Raw genomic sequence first — 15,017 nt, 5'->3', positions numbered from 1 at the left:
TCAAGGGAAGTAATAGTGCCACTCTATTCTGCTTTGGTCAGGCCTCACTTGGAATACTGTGTCCACATCTGGGCACCACAATTCAAAAAGGATGTTCGCAAATTGGAGCGTGTCCAGAGGAGGGTGACCAAAATGGTGAAGGGTCTGGAAACCATCCCTTATTAGGAAAGACTGGGTATGTTTAGCGTGGAGAAGAGAAGGTTAAGGGGTGGTATGATAGTCCTGTTTAAGTATTTGAAAGGGTGTCACATTGAGGATGGAGCAAGCTTGTTTACCTACTGCTCCAGGGACTAGAACACAGAACAATGGATGCAAGTTACAGGAAAAGAGATTCTAGCTCAACATTAGGAGGAACGTCTTGAGAGTAAGAGCTATTCGAAAATGAAACACACTCCCTTCGAGTGGAGTCTCCTTCCTTGGAGGTCTTTAAACAGAGGCTGGAGGGCCATCTGTCGGGGATGCTTTGATTGTAAGTTCCTGGATAGCAGTGGGTTGGACTGGATGACTCTTGTGGTCTCTTCCAACTCTCTGATTCTTTGATTCTATGATCCACCTCTTCTTCAACATTTTCTTCTTTTCTTATGAAAATAAAATAATTAGACTAAGGGCAATATCACATTCCACTGTTATAGTGCTATTATTCACTTCAACTGCTATGGCTGACTCCTGTAGAATCCAAGGATTTTTTTAGTTTATGGAGGGGAATTTAGAATTCTCAGCCAGAAAACTCTCAGGCCTCACTGAACTACAAACTCCAGAACTGCAGGGGAGGGGGTGTCACAATTAGGAAACACACCAAGAAAGCCATTTGCAAGGAAAAGGCCACAACTTTATTAAGTACAGTTGACAGGTAGGGTTGTCCGAAGATATGGGTCTGGATCTGGCATCAACCAACCTGGCTGTTGATCAATGAATCCCATTGCCTGGTCACAGCTGGGCCTCAGGATGACCAGATATTCACATGTTTGCATCTCTGCCCCTTGTCACTAAGGGACGGTGATAAGGAGTTTCCTCTGCAATGGCAATTCCTCCTCAATCCCAGTGTTCCTAGGTCCCTAGTGAGTCCTGATGCCATTGCTCCACAGCGCAGATAGCCACATGTACCAGATCCACAACCCATGCTACTGCCCCCCAGAAGTTGTCACACCAAACCACAACCATCCTACAGAAGCAAATAGGATGGGAAGTTGGGAAGATCCAAGCCAGAATAGTTCCAATCACACAGCCACGCTGGGAATTGGAGTCCTCTGGCATCAGAAGTCTCACCCACCCGAGGCCCCAGATCTGCGCAATAGGGCCCAGTGCCTTATGGGTGAAACCGGGGTCAGGGCCAGATGGGGATGCCACTGCAGCACCCCTGTGCCTCCCCCTCCATCAAATTGGCTGGTCCGGTAAGTCGGGCAGTCTCACTTCCATAGGAAACAGCCACAGCAGTTACAATGGATTAACAGTAGTATATAAATGTAATGTGATACTGTCATAAGAATAGTCTGGGAGTGAAGTGTGTAACCAAGTTAGTGCTCTGTCTGAACCTTCTCTGGTGTGAACAGTAAGGGAAGATCAGAGGTTAAAATGCTTTGTGTGTGTTGCTTTGCTTAAAAGCAGTTGGGAAGCAGTTGGTCTGCTCAGCATGGGATATGAAAAGGCTAAAGCAACCTTCAAACAGTGGGTGATAGATATAGAGTACCAGCTAGACCTAGCTAGTGCCCCAACTTTCATTGTTAGTGACTTCAACAGATACTTGCCATCACCTATGGCACATGTAGCAAAACTTGAAGTGCCTAAACACTAGAGAGCCTTTATTTAGCATGATGCCATGCCTCCCCTTCAGCGGTTCTTGAAGGCTGATATAAAAATGTCCCCTTCTCAGACAGACTATGTCCATGTGACTCTGGCCAAATAGAGACAACATAGCAAGTACTACTCCAGTGTTCATACTACAGGGATATCCGCCTCAGCCTTATCTCTCCTCTACTGTATAAACATCAAGGACACACCATTCCTTTTTACACCTTTTTACTACTTTTAGACACCAATCTGGATATAAAATATAATATTGCCAGATTCTGTGCAGCTGTGGTTAAAAGCCTTCAGGCAATGACCTCCACAGTTAGCTAGTATTAATCTTGTCCTGCCTCACTGGAATTTAAAAGGATATTTTAAATACTGTTTTTTAGCCTGTGTGTTTTAACCTTGTTTTTACCATTACCTTCTTTTATTCTGTATCCCTTTTTTACTTGTGCTGGTCTATGGCCATAATAAACTGAATTGAACTTAAGTGTTTTGTCTTTAGGTTGTAAATCTCAGGATAGGGAACCATTTTTTGTGTTCTTTTCATGTAAAAAAAATAGGTACAGTGATGGTGCTAAATAAATGATGATGATTATGATGGTGGTGGTGGTGGTGGTGATATTTAGAGTTGAACAGTTAGTGTATATAGGCATTGTCAAAATATTTTATGTGTGCAGCTTGCTTTTGCAGGCTGTGGCGATCATCACATAAGTGCTTTATGGAAAAGATATGTTTTAATCTACACTTTATTTCTATGAAATGGTTGAGAGCTGCATCTTTAAATTTCTGGTAATAAATACATTAATACATTATATGGTAACCTCTTTTAGGTACAGGGTTGTATAAACTGTACAATGAGGACAATTATTTCAGCTGTGCTTTGAATTCCTTTTATGTATAAAACAGAGCTTCTAGACTGATAACCTATAGTTCAACTAAAGTGCTCTGAAGATGTACCCAAAGATTTGGGCTCCTATCCACAAAGTGTAAGGGAGGGAAGAGCAGAATTTGCTGCACTTTCAGGATTTGCTAATTTGTTTGTTCACCATTTCCCCCACATTATGAACATTTGCACTATCTGTGTAAAACATTTACATTTACTTTGGTTTATGTCCTGAATAAGAAATTAAATTAAGAAATTAAATTTTTAAGAGACACTATAAAATTAGAGCAATTCCAAGGAGAAATAATAAAAAGCAGAATAAACTTGAACTTCTAATCTTCTGATGATGAAGATAAAATAATTGAAAATGACAAACTGTTCTCCTCATTCATCCAAACTTTCTGATATATAATTACCTCCTTTCCATCTGTCCTGCAGGTATCAGTACCAATTTATTAATTCATAGCTATACGATAGCTAGATGGTCAACTCTGACACCTGATCCAAGCTTTCCTTCAAGAAAGCCAAGTCATCTTTGATGCTAGCACACTGGAGACACTGAAGAGTTCAGGGATGTGACAATAACAAGAGTGACAACAAATGTGACAATAACAAGAGTCTCTTTCCTTCTCTGCACCTTCAAAGATAAATTGATATGGGCATGTATACACATACACATGCTTGTAACACAAATGTTAATACAAGCAAAACGTCTTTCATTCTGCTGGGTAAAAAATGATCATTAACTTTCAGATTCCTGTCTTTTGCTTTCAAAGGCAGTACAGCTGTGCGGTTTGTTCATCAGCTGCCAACCCCTACTTCCCCTGTAAAAGCACACAATTATTGCAATAAACTATTCATAATGATTCGTTAATTATCCACTACCTACAGATAACTGCCAGTGTCTCTATATTAGCCTTCCTTTCTTTTGGAGGATTTAAGGCAGCTGTGCCAAAATTGGCTCATAACTGTGGTGACAACCAGTTTCCCAGAGATCGTTGCCTTGATTATTAATATCTCTGATACTGGGGAGATTATCAAATGGGAGCAAACTCCCATCCTTAAGGCATGCTAATAGTGGGATTGGGGGGGGGGGGAGATTATTACACCCCCACACATTTATCCCATTCTTCTTCTATCTGGAAAGAGTAATAGAACTGTCATTGGGCAATAACGGGAGTTCCTGTTAATACCCAATGAGGGATCCATTACTCTTTACAGACAGAAGAATGGGATAAGCATGTGGGGGTTGAATAATCTTCCCCCTGGTCACATTATTAGCACACTTTAAAGATGGGTCCAAGCTGCTTGACTCCCATCTGATAATCTCTAGAGAGAGGCGTGAGCTAGACTTCCTGATGGGAGGGTTTCAAATATATGTAGCAGGAAGGGAAAGGCACTATCTATAGCAATAACATATCTCAGGGTTTTTCTCCCATAGTAGGGATACAAACAGTCAACCACGTCATTCTTTCATGAATGATTTTAGCCGGTCCCCCCCCCCCCCCCCGCCCCCGCAGCAAGCAAAACAAGTATTTCTGCACACTTTCCCCCTCATATTTACTCATCTTGAAATGTTTGTGGAAATTATTCTGTAAAGAAATATATATGAGTTTGTTAAGCGAATGTCTCCAGTTTTTTTTGTGCAAACTCCATGTTTTCAGTGCAGAAACTTATTTTTCCTGAAACACATATGAGGCATTGTGCCTCTTATTTTTGCATTTTAAGCAGAAAATCTGAAGTGGGACACAGATATACTCAGATGAAGATGCTTAGGACCTCGTATGCAGGGGAACATTGTGTAATTAAGATCCCTGATCTTATGGATGCTTTTAAAGTATGCAACATAGGCACAGTACAGACCGCCAACAAGCAGCATACGAGCAACAGTATCACACTCCCTAACCCTAATACGTGCCAGCGGCGTGATAATGGTGACACCTTGTGTACATGGGCGCCACCATTATGACATCATTCATGCACCGTGTCAAAACAGTGTGGCACGTGTGTAACGTCTTTGTGCTGCCCCAGGCTGCTTACGGCAGCCTGGCTGCAGTGCAAGAAGGAGCGCCAAAATGGAGCTCCTTCTGGGTGTGTGCCTCATTTCCAAAGCCACCAAACGGCTGTGGGAATGACGCCAGGGAGAAAGGGGTCAAGCGGCCCTTTCTTCCATGGCTCTGGCTCCCGGGCGTCCAGGGGCATGAAGCCCTAAGGACACCCGTTTTCCAGGCCACAGAGAAGTGGCATTTTGCTACTTCTCTGTGGCCTGGAAAAGTGTCGGATTTGGGCCTCTGAGGTGCCGGTATGGTGTGCTGCTGTGGACCGTCCCTTTTCCACGGTTTGTACTGGGCCATAAGCTCCTTTTCCTTAACAAGCAATCGGTCCCACTTTGTCCTTATTATTCAGAAATAATTTCTGAAGATGGCTTCTCAGCATCATCAGCATCAGTGTTATTGCATAGCTGTTCAAGGACATTTGTTTATGTGATTCTAGTCTAAGAACCTTGCCACAAGAGTAATTTATACATGATTACGATTCAAGAAGCTGAACACTTCAGTGGTTTTGGTGTGTCTAAATGTTGAACCTGCTTCTCTGCTCTTACTTTCAGAAAGAAAGTGGAAATGTTAGCTACTTATACTTTTAATGTCAATGAGCCCCCAACTGTCATTTTGCTTCCCTTCTCCCAATTATCTATCAACCTCCACTCACCAGCCTCACTGTGGAGAGCTGGAAAGCGTTTTTGTCCCCTTCACAGAGCAAGGCCTCTTGGTCTACTCATGATGTGCTCCTTGCACTCCTTCTAGACACTCCTGTTGTAGAAATATTATCTTTTTTATGTATACCACAAATGTAAGTGTTTTGGGTTCCATTTTGAAAGAGAAAACTGAAAATATATGTAGAAATAGTAGTTATCAACTCTTCTATCTAGCAACATTCTAGTGTCTGCTTTAGCAGGTGCATAATAGGCAGATGTTGATTTGTTGTTCCTCATACAACTGTTCATCAGGGAAGTTTTTACCTGATCAGATTCTGTCATCTATATAAAGTGTGCATATACATATATAAATCTGAGCCAAAAAACTGAATATCAGCAATGACGCATCTGTTCTTTCCTATACTCTTCACCTCTTGACTGTTGCCTCTAAGGCTACTTTTCAGCAGAATACTTCACAAACAAAAAACCACCCAAACCATTGAGGGAACAGAGGAAACAATTGGGGCTAACATGTAGTTTAGCCCTGATTTTATGGATCGACGAGAAGAGAATTTTGCAGCAAAAAAGAAAGGAATTGTTTCTAGTTCCACCTGGAATAAAGCTAAAATTAAATATTTTAATCACACTGAGGCAATTTTCCTGATGGCTCTTTGGCATGTACCATTTTGAGACCATTTAGGCATCGCGCCTTTGCCTTACGCGGGGATCCGTTCTGGACACTGCTGCGTAAGACAAGTTCTGCATGTGCTTGAGCCCATTGAAACTAATGAGGCTCGCACATGCAGCGTGGTGCTGACTCTTCATTGCACGGCTTTCAGCATAAGCTTAAAGCTGTGTATGATGCGCCTGAGAGAGAGATGTAGAAATTGTAAAATCCTACAATATTTTTGAAATGAATAAAACCACTTACATTCAGTACCAAGAGCATAGTTTATTGCCAATGTTTTTTCCCTCATCTTTTCCCCATTGAAATGGGGTGTAATGCAGAGATGTTCATTGTCTCATTTAATGTTCAATTTTTGCTTGGAACCCTTAGCATGTGCTATTAGAATTCCAGGATCAATGGATTTGAGCTTTTTACAGATTATCTTTTGTTGTTCATTTCAAAGCCCCAGCAGTTAATCCCTGTTTTGATGCAGTTAATTAAAAAAAATGCTAAAATATCTGGGTATTCAATTAACTGGTTCAAATCAGAAATACTGCCAGTGAGAGACAGCATGTACTCTGACATATTTAAAGAATGGCAGTTTCAATATTGGCCAAATTCTGTTACTTACTTGAGTATAATTTTCCCTAGGAACTTATCATAGATGATTAATCTTGATTTACAAGATTTAGAGAGATGAGTAGGTTTAAATATGAGTCTGTGGGATAAGGTAAACATGATAAAATGAAGGATATCCATAGAAAAGTTTATGTTTTTCATGCAATTCCTCTATTTATATCCTGAAAGTATTTTCAAAAACTAAATGCATTATTGATTGGTGTGTGTGTCATCTTCTCCTACAATTTCAATTAAAAAGCTGCAAATTCCATTCAAAGAGGCTGGGATCAATCTTCCAGATCATCTTACATATCATCAGGCATATCTACTATTTTGTATTAACTTTTGGACCTATCCACTTAAAGTAAATAGTCCACAATCATATCATGTACAGGAGCAGTTCAGTTCAGAAAACCAGACTTCAGTTGTGAAAAAACAGAAAACCTTTATTCAGAAACTATGATTCTCATGAGACTGACCTTGAAAGTCCCAACAATGCCTTTCCTTCCTTTTCCCATCAGCTCATTACCAAATAAAGGAGTGTGAACAACAGCCTTAACAATTATCTTAGGACTTTGTTGTTAGCTGCCTTTAAGCGGACCTGAACTTATGGTGACCCTGTAGATCAGACATTTCCAATTATTCCTATGGTCCACTGCTCTGCTTAGATCCTGCAGATTCAGGTCTGTTACCTCCTTGATTGAGTCTAGCCATCTGGTGGGTGGTCTGCCTCTTTTTCTGCTGCCTTCTCCTAGCATTATTGTCTTTTCTAATGAGTCATGCTTTCTCATGATATGGTCAAAATACAACAGCCTCAGTTTTGCCATCTTAGCTTTCAGGGAGAGTTCAGACTCGATCAGTTTTAGGATCCATTTGTTTGTCTTTTTGGCTGTCCACAGTATCCTCCCCACTCTTCTTCAGCACCACAGTTCAAATAAGTTCATTCTCTATCTGTTAGCTTTCTTCACCGTCCAGCTCTCCTTACATGGTGATGGGGAATATAATGGCTTGGATGTTTCTAATTTTAGTGCTCAGTTATATAATGTTACACTTTAGGATCTAGGCACGTTACAGACTGCCCAAAACGGGCGGTCTCACGCCGCTGCCGGTTGCTGTGTCAGGGAACCGCAGCAGCCAAACCACACGGTTCCCGGGCAAAGCAAAAAAGAAGCGCCAAAATGGTGCTTGTTCTTGTGCCCTGGAAGAGGCACCGGTGCATGGCGTCTGGACGCTGTGCGTCCATGACATCAAAATAGCGGCACCCATCTGTATGCGGCACCACCATTTTGATGTAGTCGTTACGAGCGAGGGGCAAGGCATGTCAGGAAGCGCCGCCCCTCACACATAACAACGGCGCCCCATAGGGCCCGTCCGGAACGCGCCCTAGTCTAGTTTTGTCATGACTGCCCTTCCCATTCCTAGTCTTCTGATTTTTTTGACTGCAGTCTCCATTCTGATCAATATTTGATTCAAGGTATGGGTGATTTTTAGCTCATTATCTATGCTGAATTTATGAAAATCCTCTGTGGTCATTGTTTTTGTTTTCTTTATGTTCAGCAATTGCACTTTCTTCTTTCACCTTCGTTAGTATTTGTTCCAAACCTATGACGTTTTCTGCTAGTAGTATGGTGCCATTCATATATCTTAGCTTGTTGATGTTCCTTCTTCCTTTCGTCACCATCTTCACTTAAGACTACATGTCACATTATCTACTATTAGTACCCAACAATACATTGTAAGCAAGCAAAATTATGGCAGGCAAATTAGATCCTATTAACCATAGCAGGCAAGCTGAATTCAGCTCCTGACACATAGTCAGCCTTGGAGTCTTCATTTCTGGCACCTCTGTTTGGCATTCTCTGAAGATGCCAGCCACAGATGCTAGCAAAACGTCAGGAATAATAGAACATGGCCACATAGACCAAAAAACCCACAAAAAACTATGGATGTCGGCCATGAAAGCCTTCGACTTTACAAATTATTATTATTATTATTATTATTATTATTATTATTATTATTATTATTATTAATGTTCATTTATATCCTGCCTTCCTCCTAGTACAGGGACTCAAGGCGACTTACAGGAATATGGCAGGAACTGGTTGTCTTAACATTGTGATAAAAAGTCATTATTTGTTCTATGGATACAAAATCAATTTCTTTGTCACACATAGAGTTAGCTTGTCATGTGGTTTGTTAATTTATTACAGGATTCAATAATAAATCGAGATATAATCCCACCTCCCTAGTATTTTTGTATTTGATATAACCAGTTTCCATTCTCCTGGGTGTTTTGTGGTTTGAATCCATAGGTAATTTGAATGATATAATAAGCTTCTTAAGACCACTGAGATGTGACAGTTGTTAGAACTTCGTACGAAAGGACCTTTTCCCTACTGGGAAAGAATGTGGCATGGAGGAAATAGAGATTTATTGAAATTCTGCACCTCCATTGTGTTGTTCCATTAGACAATATGTAAATAATAATAATAATAATAATAATAATAATAATTTATTTGTATCCCGCCCCTCTGAGAACAATCAGGGTGGCTAACAAGTTAAAAATATACAACATATCAAATACCTGAATTAATTCATCCTTCCTTTATTATATAAAGCTAACCTCACTTTAGATGCATTTTCTAAAGCTGTGATGGTTTATATTAGTTGGCCCACATGGTGAAGAGTTCTTACTTTTTTAAAATTTGTATTTTTAGACTGGGCTCCTGCTATGCAATAGAGAAAGATACAACTGATATTGCATCCAGAGAACACATGTTCTTCATCTCAGCACTGGACCAAAATTTCCATTTTATCTTCTGTAACAAGAAAGGCACTCAGTGGAAACACAACAACAAACAAACCCCTTGCAAATTATTTTTATGCTATAAAAATTCAAATGAGACTCACATGCCATGAATGTTGCTACTGACAACCTACAAATATAGGTTCTTGTGCATGTCAAATTTATATATGTGCATGCAGGTACTCCACCCATTTTGGTACTTTTTTCAGGACGATGAAGATTAATATTTAGATACTTATGAAAAAATAACTTTCAGAGAATTTTTTTTGTCATGAAATATGCATTTCTAAACATATTTTATTTCAAAATGCAGTTTTAAAAACTTGAAATCTCAGACGTTTTAAATTGGCATTGATACAATTTTTGAGCTTGTAACTGCATTACAAAATTTGGGGAAGGGCAAAATCTGGAAGATATCTGCGTTCTCTGTAGTGTTTGCCTCAAAAGCACAGATGATATCTGTACATTTTAAAACATAGATTGAACAAAAATCTTGAACATCCCCAGCTACTACCACTATAGTTATTGGGGCTGGTTATCAACTAAAAATTACTGCAAGATTTGGAGTGTTTACAGAAGGAATATTTACACAGGCTCCATTTCTCCCACTCATCTACTGTAGACCAATAGAAGGTTTTGATTACTTTTACAGCTTAAACAAATGGAATAGTTAACATGTTGGCCACTGATTTTCATCTCTGAATTTCTAGGAGATGTCATATGGACTGTAGTGGAATCTAAATGCCACTGAAATAAATGTCAAGGACTTACTTAAACAATATCACTCAAGTATTTGTCTTGAACAGAGAATTGAACATGTCCCTTACTAATTTTTTAGAAAGCTTATGCTAATATATTTGAACCTGCAGTGCTCTCAGCAGGTTTTGCTGATCAGACATCAATTCCTTTGAGGGCACAACTAGATCATAAAGGTAAGCCATTATACTGTTGTGGATTCCTCTAAAATGGGTATTATTGAGAATGCCACATTAATTACCCTGTGCAGAACTACAGTTTCTATTGCTTAAACATGTAGTGCCATTATACTCACTATCTTCCGCTCCATAGGAGCAGTGATCCTTAACAAGAAGCTCCAGTAACAAGATCTCCCAGACCTGTTGAGTCACTGTTTATCAGATAGCTATTGAAACCAGGGTGCGGTGGGGTGGGATGACAACTTTAGAAAGATTTAAGAAACAGAATCAAAACAAGCCTGGTGTTCTGCAAAGCCCCCAAATTGCTAGTTCTGCTTAAAAGTCCATAATCCAAACAGCATGAACCAGAAATATATTTAAAAAGAACAGTTAGTGTACCATACTTTAGTAAATGGCCTTTCAGGCTTGATCTCAGTCATCCTATAGCTAGTTCATAACCCTTCGTAAAGAACTGATTAGAGCTACATTTGGGGCACAGCATGACTAAGTACAGCAGGAGCAAAGAAGATTACAAACTGTGAAATCAAGCACAGTTAGTTATTTACATGCCATTTTCCATTCCCATTTTTTTCACTGGGTTGCCCACAGTTGTTATATGGCTGGGCCTTTTCTCTACTGTAAAATTATTGCCCACTAAAGACACACACACACACACACACACACACACACACACACACACACACACACCATGCGATTATGATGGTCGTTCTAACCACACATCTCAGCTGTGCACCAGAAATAGATCTGCTGCCAGTTTCTCGCATCATGGTGTGCCTGTATCTTTAACAAGTAAGCAGGGGATAGAAATCCAAAAGGTGAGGTATTTATTTCAGGAGCACTGAGGTTTCACAGTGTGGCAGGGATTTCAAGTTGGATGCCTGCCTGCCACACAGCTGTTAGTCACAAACCCTTTGCCAGAAAAAGCAGTGGCAATCCTAACTAGAAATTATGCCATGCTTTCTTCTTTTTTAATGAAAACTTTGAATCAATAGAACTCAACATTGTGAAATAAGTATGGCTTAGTGAAGGAAAAGAAAACTGTCACATTGCCTATGGGAAGCCAAGAGGAAAGGAGAGGGAAAAGCAGGGAGGTGGGGATCTGATTCCCTCATTTTGTGAGTGTCCAGCAGTTAACATCCTAAAACCAAAAAGTGGCATCATGGTCTCTTTAACACCATGCAGTTTAACTACCATGGTTGCATTTTATGGAATCCTGGGATTTGCAGGCTGATGTAACACTCACAGCTTGCAGGTTCAGGGTATGAAGCAGGTGAAATGACCACTCAGTCCTGGTCTGGAGAAAGGCTGCTTAAGGCCCAGGACAGAAGGGCAGGAAGCGCCATCCTTGGGCCAATACTAGGGTTCCAGACTGCGCGGCAACAGCATGCTCTGAAACCCTAGAACATGCCGCTGCCATCATGCTGGCATCCCATCCACATGCGGGCCGCCATCTTGACATAAGCAATGCACAGTGTATTGATGTCACTGCACGTTGCTTACATCACAAGTGCGCCAATGGTGCATTTGTGACATGCATGTGGCATCCCAAAAAGAACCCATTTTTTCCTGGCTCTTTTTGGGTGGAGGGATGCCTGGCAGTTTGGTTGCTGCAGTGTCCCTCCACAGGAAAACTGGCTGCCGCCAGCCTGGAATTTTGGGGCGGTCTGTTTCACACCTTACTTAAGCAAACCAAATGAAGAAAGCCAAAACACACACACACACACACACAACTAAGTGCAACTAAAATGAAAGAAAGACAAATAACTTAACATGAACCATATACAGTTACTCCACAGCGCTGCACACCACTGTGGGACAAAGTCCTTTGTTTGCTAGCATCTTATATATCTTTTCCTACAACGCTCCTAAAAAGCATCACATAATATACCCCACTGAGTCTAGGGCCAGGGGTGTGGGTGGGGAGACATTTCCATGCAAACTGCCAAGTTGTTTCTGGGTTGGAACACCTTATCTGCTGGTGTTGGGAGGAGGCATTTCCTCCACCTCGCTGTACCATCCAAGTGTGAGAAGAGAATTTGCCTTGACTCATTCTTTCCTTTTAATATACAAGGCCTATCACACAGCTGAAGCCTCAGTCAATTTTTTACTAAAGCTATAAGCCCCAGGCATAGCAGCTGATGAATTCTGGACCATTCCAGTAATTTCTACTGGCTTCTCCTCCCCTGATAAAGCCCAACAAATAAGTATGAAAGTAAAATGGATGCCAATAATAGTGGATAGTTAGATATATGATCTTTTCAACTAGAGATACTATTATTTTTTATTTATTACTAATTGAATTTGGGATCTCTGGATCCTGCATGCAAAACATGTGCTCTAGCACTAATCTTGGCAAACTGCACTTCAAAATAAGGAATGGGCATGAAAGGATCTAGGTGGGCAGAAAAATGCACAGCTAATAAATTTAACCAACAAACACACAAGCAAGTAGTGATAGTATTTGCTTCTGGCTTGGGAGCATTTTGCATTCTAGAAAATATGGCTTTGTCCTACCCATCTTTTAGGGCACTTATCAGGAAGACATCCCAATCCATAGCTGAGCTGCAATGTATGATTCCCCTGTTGATGTACTCCTCTCTCCCTTATTCCTTTCTATCAGTGTGAATCCCAATCCTGTGGAGTATGCAGTAGCGGTGCCTACAAAATCCCACATCTTATAATTACAGATTGCATCTCCTTTATCTGAAATGCTTGGGACCAGAAGTGTTTTGGATTTTGGAGGTTTTTTTTTTTTTTTTAAATTTTGGAATATTTGCATATACATAATATGCACTAAATTAGGAGAGGTTACTAATACCCCAGTGGAGAGGATATGAATTCAAAATGACCTTAACAGATTAGAAACCTGGGCCAAAACTAACAACATGAGTTTCAGTAGAGACAAATGTCGGATACAACACTTGGGCAGTAAAAATGAAATGCACAGATATGGGATGGGTGACACCTGGCTAGATGGCAGTACAAGCAAAAGGGATCTAAGCAGACCACAGGCTGAACATGTGTTAGTAATGTGATGCAGCAGCTAAGTAAACCAAATCAATTCTAGGCTGCATCAAAAGGAGTATAGTGCCTAGATTGAGGGAAGTCATAGTACCACTCTATTCTGCTTCGGTCAGGCCTCATCTGGAATATTATGTCCAGTTCTGGGCACCACAATTCAAGAAGGATGAAGATAAGCTCAAGCATGTCCAGAGAAGGGCGACCAAAATGGTGAAACATCTGGAAACCATGCACTGTGAGCGGTGGGTTAAGGAGCTGGATATATTTAGTCTGGAAAAGAGAAAGTTAAGGGGTGATATGATATCTATATTTAAATATTTGAAAGGATGTCCTATTGAGGATGGACCAAGTGTGTTTTCTGCTGCTCCAGAGACTAAGCCAGGGCAATGGATTCAAGCTAAAGAAAGAGATTACACCTAAATTTAGGAAGAATTGCCTGATGGTAAGTGCTGTTCAAGGATGGAGTATGTTCTCTTGGAGAGTGGTAGAGCCTCTTTCTTTGGAAATTTTTAAAGAGAGGCTGAATGGCCATCTGTTTGCAGTGCTTTGATTGTGTATTCTTACATGGCAGAATGGGGTTGGATTGGATGGTCCTTGCGGTCTTCCAACTTTATGATTCTATGATTCTGTAATGAGATATTTTGGAGATGGGATCTAAGCTGAAGTACAAAATTCATTTGTGTTTCATATACACCTTATACACACAGCCTGAAGGTAATTTTTTAATATTTTAATAATGTTGTCCATTAAGCAAAGTTTGTATACAATGAACCATACAAAAGGCATCACTATCTCAGTCTCCTATGTGGAAAATTTTGGATTGAGGGATAGTTCAGATTTTGGAATTCCAGATCAGGGAGACTCAACCTGTATTACCGTATTTTCCGGCGTATAAGACGAATGGGTGTATAAGACAACCCCCAACTTTTCTTGTTAAAATATAGAGTTTGGGATATACTCGCTGTATAAGACCACCCCTCATCCAAATCCAAGGAGGGAGCAGGCCAGTGGTGCTCATGCTGGCCGTGCTCCCTCGCGACCTCTGAGGAGGCCTCGGCCTCCTCAGAGGCCTGGAAGGATGGAGCAGCCCGGCTGTGATCGTGGGCCCCATGCACTCCTTCCAGGCCCCTGCGGAGGCCTCGGCCTCCTCAGAGGCCTGGAAGGAGGGAGCAGCCCAGCGGCGATCATGGCGATCGAGGGGGCCATGCGCACCTTCCAGGCCCTTGCGGAGGCCTCAGCCTCCTCAGACGCCTGGAAGGAGGGAGTCGCCCAGCAGCGATCGTGCCGGCCGCGGAGCTCCCTCCCGGCCTCTGCGGAGGCCTGGGCCTGGGAAGGTGGGAGCAGGCCGGGACTTAACCTGGCGTACAAGATGACCCCCAACTTTGAAGAACATTTTCATGGGTTAAAGAGTCATCTTGTACGCCGGAAAATATGGTACTGCATCATCATTATCAATAACATCATCCTTATCTTTTATTATTACAACTGAAGTCAGTGTCAAATGTCCACTGATTTAAAGAGCTCTAGATTGCAATTGTACACATGACAATTTCCAGAACAAATATGACTCCTGGCCATAATATATTTTTGAAAGAGACTGT

The sequence above is a fragment of the Sceloporus occidentalis genome, unplaced genomic scaffold (assembly GCF_023333645.1).
Source record: "Sceloporus occidentalis isolate IW3139 unplaced genomic scaffold, rSceOcc1.0.p SCAF_7, whole genome shotgun sequence".
Taxonomy (NCBI): domain Eukaryota; kingdom Metazoa; phylum Chordata; class Lepidosauria; order Squamata; family Phrynosomatidae; genus Sceloporus; species Sceloporus occidentalis.
The sequence above is the reverse complement of the archived record's forward strand: the minus strand, read 5'-3'. Positions refer to the sequence as shown.